The sequence below is a fragment of the Neopelma chrysocephalum genome, unplaced genomic scaffold, assembly GCF_003984885.1.
Source record: "Neopelma chrysocephalum unplaced genomic scaffold, ASM398488v2 Primary Assembly neopelma1_25, whole genome shotgun sequence".
NCBI classification, from domain to species: domain Eukaryota; kingdom Metazoa; phylum Chordata; class Aves; order Passeriformes; family Pipridae; genus Neopelma; species Neopelma chrysocephalum.
In genome coordinates, this window is record NW_020897694.1 from 44,574,784 (window position 1) to 44,584,684 (window position 9,901).

The following is a 9,901-nucleotide window of genomic DNA, read 5'->3' on the forward strand; positions in this document are numbered from 1 at the left end:
AGAGTTATATTAGATTTTGTAAGCTGAGTCTTTGAGATTTTCAAATGCTGAAAAAAAAAAAAAAGTTTAAAAAAAATCTTCAGGTCTTCTTTTCTAGATGTTTGTTTCTGCCCCCGCGTCAGATCCTCAGAAGAGAGCAGATAGTGCTTTGTTTTCTCAAATCTGAATTCTGCCTGTGATATTGAGCTTATCAATCACTTCTCTGCACTCCAGTTTCAAGTGGTAAAGGAATATATACTATCCGATTTAAAGATATCATCTAGCAGACAACAGTAGGCCTGTTGTTTGTTCTTATATAGTGTTTTGTTATATGGTATGAAGGATACTTCATTCAGTGTCACTTAGGAAGTCGTGGTAAATCTAAATACAGGTGTAATTCACTGACTGAAAACATTTTAAACATTGCAATAGCTACATTACACTGTTAACTTAGTTGTCAGTAAAGTAATTATATTTATATTACTTAATTATATGTTTTGGCTTACTTATTTTAAGTGACTATAGCAGCAGGTGTTCATGCAAGTGAATTTTACTGCTTTTGTTATTTTAATAACGCACTCACAATGTGCAACCAATCATATTGCTTGACTGAATGAATATTTTGACACATTTAGAAAAGATGTCATCTTGCACTGCCATCTGTCCCAAATTTTGCAGGACAGTCTTTATTTTGATGAGTATGTCATGCATTTTATAACATAAATTTGGAGGATATTAAAGTATGCACTAGTTGATCTGAGTAATGATCTTCCACCTGTGTTGTACTATCAGGAGGCAATTTGTTACAGGCTACCAAAGGATCATCTCTAATGTTTGCAATTAATGGTTGCAAATATGACTTAAATATTCTTAAACACAGTAATAAAACTAAACTTTCCGTAGACTCCACACAAGTATGTGATCAAAGGATTTAAGTCAAAGGCATTTGATCAGAACAGTAGAATGTACTTTCCTTCTCTTACAACTTTCAAAAAACTAAATGTACAATTGGAATCTGTGACATATCTGTATCAATCCACTGCATATTTATAACACCAAGCAGAAGTCCAGGAGCAATCATTCAGAAAGAAGAATGCCACTTGCTATATAACACCAACACTTCCTACAAGGTGGCATTGTATTCTAGTATTAACCCAACTTCATTTGTTTTTCCTGATTTTGGCTGGGATAGAGTTAATTTTATTCATGGTAGCTAGTATGGGGCTGTGCTTTGGATTTGTGCTGGAAACAGTGTTGATAATACAGGGTTGTTTTAGTTGTTGCTGAGCAGTGCTTACACAGCATCAAGGTCTTTTCTGCTCCTTACCCCACCCCACCAGTGAGCAGGCTGGGGGTGCACAAGGAGTTGGGAGAGGACACAGCCAGGACAACTTGATCCCAACTGACCAAAGGGATATCTCACGCTCAGCATATAATGCTGGGGGAAGAAGAAGGAAGGGACAGACATTCAGAGTGATGGCGTTTGTCTTCCAAAGTCACCACTATGCGTGATGGAGCCCGGCTTTTCTGGCTGAACACCTACCGCATAGGAAGAGGCAAGTGAAATCCTTGTTTTGCTTTGCTTGCATGCAAAGCTTTTGCTTTACCTATTAAACAGTTTTTATCTCAACCCGTGAATTTTCTCACTTTCATCCTTCTCATTCCCCCCCTGCCATTCTGATCGGGGAAGGAGCGAGCAGCTGCAAGGGGCTTAGTTGCCAATGGGGTTAAACCACAACACTTATAAACAGTGAAATCTAAAGAAATGACAGTACATGACAGTCTGACTGAGGGTAGGCCAAACTCTGCTGGGTTCCATCCAATGCCACTTTTTTCTGTGTCGGTCAAACTGAGGCATAATTTGGTCTCCCATGTCCAATCAATGTAAAATTTCCATGAGTTCATTTCTAAATCAGATAAAACATGTTGCATACTAAGGCTTGAGTTAATAGAGAGAAAGTATAATGGGAAGGGAAAGGAGAAGGAGGAGGAGAAGAGAAAAGGGGGAAGGCAAGGGAGGGGAAAGGGAAGTGGAGGGAAGGAGAAAGGGTAAGGAAGGGGAGGGGAAGAGAAGGAAGGGTAGGGGAAGAGAAGAGGGGGAAGGGAAGGGAGGGGAAAAGGAAGGGAAGGTTTGGGGAGAGGGGAGGGGAGGGGAAGGGAGGGGAGGGGAGGGGTGGAGAGGAGAGGAGAGGAGAGGAGAAGGAGAGGAGAAGGAGAGGAGAAGGAGAAGGAGAAGGAGAAGAGAACAGAGAAAAGAGGAGCCTCTCAATTTTGTTTGTCTGGTTTGTTATTCATTCCAAACAATTCATATTCAAAATGAACTAAATGGAACCAAATCCAGCTGGCAGCTGGTCACTAGTGGATTCCCCAGGGCTCAGTATTAAGGCCAGACCTGTTTAATATCTTTATCAATGGTTTGGATGAGGAGATTGAGTGTACCCTCATTAAGTTTGCAGATGACACCAAGTTAGGTAGGACTGTTGATCTGCTGAAGGGTAGGAGGGCTCTACAGAGGGATCTAGACAGGCTGGATTGATGGGCTGAGGCCAATTTTATGAAGTCCAGTAAGGCAAAGTACTGAGTCGTGCCCTTGGATACAATAACGCTATGGAACTATACAGCCTTGTGGAACAGTGTATGAAGAGTTGCTTGACAGAAAGATACTTGGGCATGCTGAGTAACACCTGGCTGGATATGAGCCAGCAGTGTGCCCACATAGCCAAGAAGGCAAATAGAATCTTGGCCTGTATCAAGTACAGTGTAGCCAGCAGGACCAGGAAAATGATTGTCCCCCTATACTCCACACTGGTGAGGCCACACCTTGAATCCTCACTTCAAAGAGGACATTGAGGTGCTGGAGTATGTCCAAAGGAGGGCAACAAAGCTGGTGAAGGCTCTAGAAAACACATCCTATGAGGAGAGGCTGAGGGAGCTGGTAATGTTTACTCTGGAGAAAAAGATGGTCGGGGAAGACCTTATCACTCTGTCCAACTACCCAAGGGAAGTTGTTTTGAGGTGGGGGTCAGTCTCTTCTGCCATGTCCGAAGTGAAAGGATGAGAGGAAATGGCCTTAAATTTCACCAGGGGAGGTTCAGATTAGATGATAGAAAAAAACCCTTTTCACTAAAAGAGAGGTTAGGCATTGCAAAGAGCTGCCCAGGGAGGTGATGGAGTCACTGTCCCTGGAAATGTTCAAGAGGTGTCCGGATGTGGCACTTGGGGATATGGTTTAGGGGTGATTATGATGGTGCTACGTTGACAGTTGGATTGGATGATCTTGAAGGCCTCTTTCAACCTTGCTGATTCTGTGTGATTCTGTGTGTGAAAATGCAAACTTGGAGCAGGATAAGAGGGACTTCCTACAATTGCTTAAGCAGAAATTGACTACTTAGCCCTCCCTGTTTTTCTACTTGGTCTTCTTATTCCAATATTCATAATGCCAATGTACTTAAATTCCCTTTTATGCAAAGATGAGCCAGTATAGTCCAAATACACTTTATGCAGTTGGAATGGTATGTTTCATGACCTTCATGGTGCAAAAGGCTCATCTTCAGTGGACTAAAATCCAGAATGAATCTCAGACTCAGGTCACTGGATGAGTTCACTTCTGGCATACAGGGGTGATAACATATAGCACACATAGTCCTTTATAAGACCCCAAGTAAATGAGAAGTGCAGAAGAAATTAATGCTGGACATAAAACAAATTAAAAGGAAATAGAATGAGTCCGTCAGGTCCACCATGAACATGCAGAAAATTAAGATTTTTGGAAAATAGTAAATGTTTCCTAATTGAGTAGCCCCCAAATGATGTTTAATAAATTTCAAGAAAGAAATTTGTTTCCTATATGACTTCTCTTCTTATGGTTTGCCAATAAAAGAAAAACTTGATCGATAACTATTTTCACAGAAAATTACACAAAGCAACAAAATTACAACCCAGAAAAATCATATCTATATTTTGAAATTCAAAATCTTTCATTTATAGTAAAATGAAGTGTTTACTGCACTGCTGGCTCTGCTACATGCTAGATAAATCAAAAATGCACTGTAGAGTCCCACCTGCATGACCAATGAGATAATTTTGGAATAGTGCACTGTGAGAACTAATACTCACTAGAGCTTCCCAAAGATAGGATGTTTGTCACGATACACGCCTTTTTAGTTACATTCTAATTACATTCTCCTTGGAGTTTTTTGTTAAAACGTTTAGGGTTGTTTTCTCCTTCTGAAAAAGGTCCAAACCCAAGATATTCTAGGTATTACATATGTAGATAGTAGCACAGAAAAATCACTTCACCCATTTAAGGTTTTTTTAGAGAATAAAATATAGGAATTTGTACTTAAACAACTTCTGAGATACAACTTTAAACTGCATGAGGCAGTTATAGACATTGACTTTAACAGAGCCAATATTTCAATCCTGGAGAAATGCAAACAGTTGCTGGGCTCTGGTCCTACTTGTGTAAAGTCAAGGCTAGGATATACCATTAAATTTATCCACTGAGATATTTCGTATAATTTAGCCTAAGTGCTTCATCAGTTTGGTGTTTGGTTTGATTTTTTTTCTTGTTATTGCTTTGTTTTTCATAAAGCCATTTAGTTACTGTTGAACTAAAGCGTATGAGTATACAATATTTCTCATTGTGCAGATTCTACAATATGTGAGTAAATTTTACCAGTACATAATTACTCTTACTGTCAAAATCACATTCCTGGCTTGTAGCCTTACAAAATTGAACTTCACTTTGGCTTTTTCTATTAAATTAAAGAACCTTTTAGAATTAACTTCTTTTTTCAACTTACATACTTTACAGATCATGATTAGTCAACCTTCTAACCTTCTTATTGTTGAGATAATTAGGTACTGTTTTGCTAGCCTCTTACTACAAGGCAGGCTTTCCAGACTATGATTCATCATTGTAAGGTTTTTCTCAACCTTCAGCATTTATCAATGTCCGTTTAAAAGTGTAAACTCTGGAATAGGGTATGGAATTGTCACTGAAGTCATATTAATACAGTATTTTACTCTGAACTCTCATTTTTATTTTTACAAGGAGCACATTTGATCTTGCCCTTTATGTGAGCTGAGAACTCATGTTGCCAGTTACTAATCATAATTTCAATCCTTTTTTTTTTCTTGATTTACAAGAATGTATTCTCTCATCTTAGAGTGTGACCTATGTTCTCAATTTTAATACAGATATTCTATATAGAGATCAGTTTACAAGAGATGTTACCTAACATCCATAGAAAACAGTTTGGTTGTTATTGATATTTTTCACTATTGAAAGATAGCATTTGCAAACTTTTCCTGGGTTTATTTATTGTTTTCACTGAGATCCTTACTAAGATCTTATATGCTTAACCATGCTGATTTTTTTTCCAGAAGAAAAAGAGAATAATAATGCAAAAGGCTAATACTTGTTTCATGAAGACCCTCCTTAAGTTATCAATGGGCTTGTCTGAACTGAAAACTGATTTCTGTTTTTACATGCCCTCTCTTTCCATTGGTGATCATTTAAAACAAGGCTTTTGCTTTTATCTGAATTAGACCTAATTAAGGAGTCAAACTTCTGATCAATATCTGATAATACCAATATTTCTATAGTGTAGCATCTTTAATCTTCAAAATATCAGTCAGGAAAAAATAAGTTAATTGTGAGATTAATTTAGCAGTTATTTTCATTTTGCGTGTTTGGTTACATGCTAAAAGGATATACAGCAAATTTCTCTGCAATATATTCTGGACAGTGGAAACCTTCCTGTACCCATGCAGTTTTCCCAGAAACCACAGCATCTAATCAACACAGCACAAGGCCTGAGGTGATATTTATAGCACTTGTGAGCCAAGACAATCCCTCTGCACACTCACAGACCACATCCCTGTTGTCATTTGGGTCTGTATCTCTGCAGGATGGACCCTCATATCCTCTGTATTAGGCATTATACAGGTACAGTGCAATCAGGCTCCTTGAGTGCTATGGTAGTTAATATGATTAATAGCTTCAAAAAGCTCCTACCTCAGGCAAACAGACAAAAACATTCAATAGTATGCCCAATTATTCCCTGTGCTATATAATCGTCCCACTTTTAAGGGTTTGTGTGGTCAGATTTTGATTCAGTTTAGTAGTTTTGGGACAATTTCATGTACCATTCAAATAAACACTGAAAGTGCAGTTTGCCCTACATACCCGTGGAAATCTTTAGTTGGTCTTGTCAAATGTGGTCTGTAACTTTCACTGATATGAAAGATTGAGCTAACTCGAGGCTAGTTATCCACTCCTGCTTCCATTCTTTTTTAGGTTAGAAACAGACACAAAGTACCTTAGAGTAAGACCTTACAAGCTGAGTGCAACCTTTTTAGTTTTAAAGAGCTATGCAGATTGATGAGTTGTTAATATTAGAAAGAATTATTTATAGCATAATTTAAGGATTACGGAAAAGCATATGCCCAACAACGTATAAGATACCAGTTCACCAGTATATATGTGCACCTTAAACTTTAACTGCACTTGAATAGCACAGGAAGAAGAGCAGAAATATCATTAAATGAAAGTAAAGACAAATGAAATGCAGTCTCTAAATACCTAAGGCATATGTCACATCTCACATTCATTCACAAGTGAGCTCACTTCAATAACTAAGGTTTCCTCTACAGCCTTAATGTTAAGGTTCTGGATGTTCAAAACCAAACATAATAGATCTGCAGGTAACTCCTTGACAACTGGTGGTCTGTAAGACGTCACTCACAGATCTGTGGACTTCAAAAGAACACTATAGTTGCAAACTTCAAACAGCAAGTAAGTTTTCTGCAAAAATCATTCTTAGAAACTGTTAGAAAACCTCAACTTTTGGACTGCAATGAGAGACAGTTAGAAGATAAGAAGTGCTGCAATTATTTTCCTCTTTGCAAATTAATTACATAAAAGGCAGTCTCAGTAGTAGGTAGTGATACCTATTTCAAAATGCTTTTCTTACTGAATTATATCGTTGATGCTTTTCCTGGCCAAAATAATCCTGTTTCTTTTGCTGCCCAAAGTGCAGTTCCAGCTGGAATGTGGAGAGTGCTTTCCACCTAAGCTAGCATCTATTGTACTGCAGTCTATTGAGAATATATTTTTGAAAGTCCCAGACTGATGAGGGCATTGAATCCAAGTCTCGTAACTTCTCTCACTGAATACTTGAGCAAAGAGCTATTATATAGTGACCAGGCAATTCTGGAAGCATTAATGTCTCTGACAGTGTCTTCATACCAAGATCTGGGTGTGCATAAATATTTTTTGAAATGTTTCAAGTAGCGAGCCATTTACCCAACCTGAGTGTGAGATCCCCAAGCTGTGAAAACACTGTAAAGTTCTTCCTGTCAGCTGAGCCAACTATTCATCAGCACGTTGTTAGCCCATCCCAAATGTGAGGCAATTTCCTTCACACAGGTTCCAAGTATTTTACTTTGTAATTGAAAGAGCTAAAGGCATTTATAGACAAGCATTAGTGAAACTAACTCCAGCTTTAGTGCCATACCTCTGTCAGAGATCATAATGCCCTGAAATTAAATTAGTAGAAGTTTGTATATGCGTTAACCACTTCATATAAGGCAACAGACTATATTAAATGAACAGTGAGTAGGAGTTTAAACTAACCTAGAGGAGAAAATGAGTATTTGTTCTGCCACGCTTACTGCAAAGCATGGTCCTCAGCAGCAGAACAAGAGCAAACAACTTGGGATGGGTGAATAACGTCTCAAACTGTGTCTGTCACAACTGTTTGCTAAGTGAAAGAATACTGGAGTGCTAACGGGGCACACAAGCTCAGCCAATGCGAGATAGCTCATTAAGCTACAAAAATTTGGTGACGTTTGTGTACACACAGATAATTCTCTGGGGTTCTCTCTGCGTTAAAGAAGAGTTAGGTACAAGCTGTTCATGCGGAGTCAGTTGGGGAAGACAAGAAAGAAACTCCCAAAACTAGATGGAAAGTACCTCATGAATTTAGGTACTTACAATACAGGCAACCGATTCTGAATAACAATTTTATAGGAGTCTGGCCTCCTCAGAAACGCCACTTCAGTTTGTGAGCCATTTAACAAAAAAAAAAATTATTTCAGTTTCAGATTTGAAAAGACATAAGGTCAGTTGGCTTAAGAGGAACAATTTGAACGAATAACTGACATAAATAAACATATTAAAGTTACTGAATGGGTTAAATTTGTTATGTCCAAGACACTGCCAAGTCTTCAGCTAAGAACAGGAAGTTTATTGGCAATTTTCTGAAAGAGGAGGAATCCAATGATAAAATGTGAGCCATTTGTCTTCCCAGCCATTAAAGGAAATTCACTTTAAGGATTTTTCTGAAGTGGCTGCTGCTGCTGCTGCTGTGCCCATTATAATTTATCAGTGTGTCTGCTAGTAGTATTATCATCAGTAGGGCTCAGGTGGACTTCCATTAGTGCTATCACTGTCCTCATTGGCAAAATATTCCACTGACCTAGAGAGGATCTATCAGAAGCTTTCATCTGCTGTGGAATTTTTTTTTTGGCTAATTATTTTCAGTGTGTAAGGTAATTCTTCAAGATGAGTAACCTAGAGAAAAGCAGCTACAACAGGCATAATTAATAAATAAAAGTGTGTCAGTCATCATCAAGTTCATTTATTTATAGGTCATATCCTTCTCTACCTTCACGTTCTTGTGTGACATTTAGAATATAAACTCTCTGGTAGAAATATTTTCTTCCCTACCTTCACTCTGGTCTTAGCTTTGATTAGCATTTTTGGACACCATCACAGTACACGTTTAAAACTAATATATCTATTTGTAATTAATGTAACTAAGCACACTTATTTAACCGTATGTTGCATTAAGTTTATGGCTCTGTTGCTTGCTTTGACTTAAGTCAAATTTAAAGGTGTGTTAAATTCATATTTAACTAATAAAAATTGAAGCTAGCTTAGTTTCTTTGTCTTATATAGCAGCACAAAGGAATTCCAGCCACTCCTGGCAGTAAGTGAGTTTCACCAGGGCCCGACTTAAATGCCTCTGTGTAAGCACACCCAGCATGGGGAATAAACAAGAGAAGTTAGAGACGTGCACACACCTGCAGGGCTGAGATCTTACTGGCATCATGGAAACATTGTGGGATGGCTCCCAGGACTGCGACATTGGAATGGAAGAATACAGGTTCTTTAGGAAGGACAGGGAGGGGAGACAAGGAGGATGAATCACCCTCTCTGTCAATGACCAGCTGGAGTTCATGGGGCTTTGGCTGGGGATAGATGAGGAGCTGACTGAGAGCTTATGGGTCAGGATTACAGGAAGGGCAGGGACAGGTGACATTATAGTGGGGATCTGCTATGGGCCACCTGACCAGGAAGACTGAGCAGGTGAGGCCCTCACAGATAGATAGGAGCAGCCTCATGTTCACAAGCTTTGGTCCTCAACCACTCCAGTATCTGTTGGAGGGATAAAACAACTGAGTGTAAGAAATCAAGTGATTCCTGGAATGTGTTGATGGTAACTTTCTTCTCCAAGTGATAGAGGAGACAATGAGGAGAGGTGCTTTATTGGACCTTGTTCTCACCAACAAGGAAGGGCTGGTGGGGAATGTGAAGCTCATTGACCTTGGCTGCAGTGACTATGAAATGGAGGAGTTTAAGATCCATAGGTCAGGGAGGAGGGCATAGAGCAAGCTCACTACCCTGGACTTCAGGAAAGCAGACTATGGTCTCTTCAGGGATCTGCTTGGTGAAGTACTATGCTATAATGCCCTGGAGGGAAATGGGACCCAAGAAACCTGGTTAATGTTCAAGGATCACCTCTTCCAAGCTCAGGAATAATGCTTCCAAAAAAGAGGAAATCAGGCAAAAAAGCCATGAGGCCTGTGTGGATGAACAAGGAGCTCCTGGAAAAACTCAAACAGAAAAAAG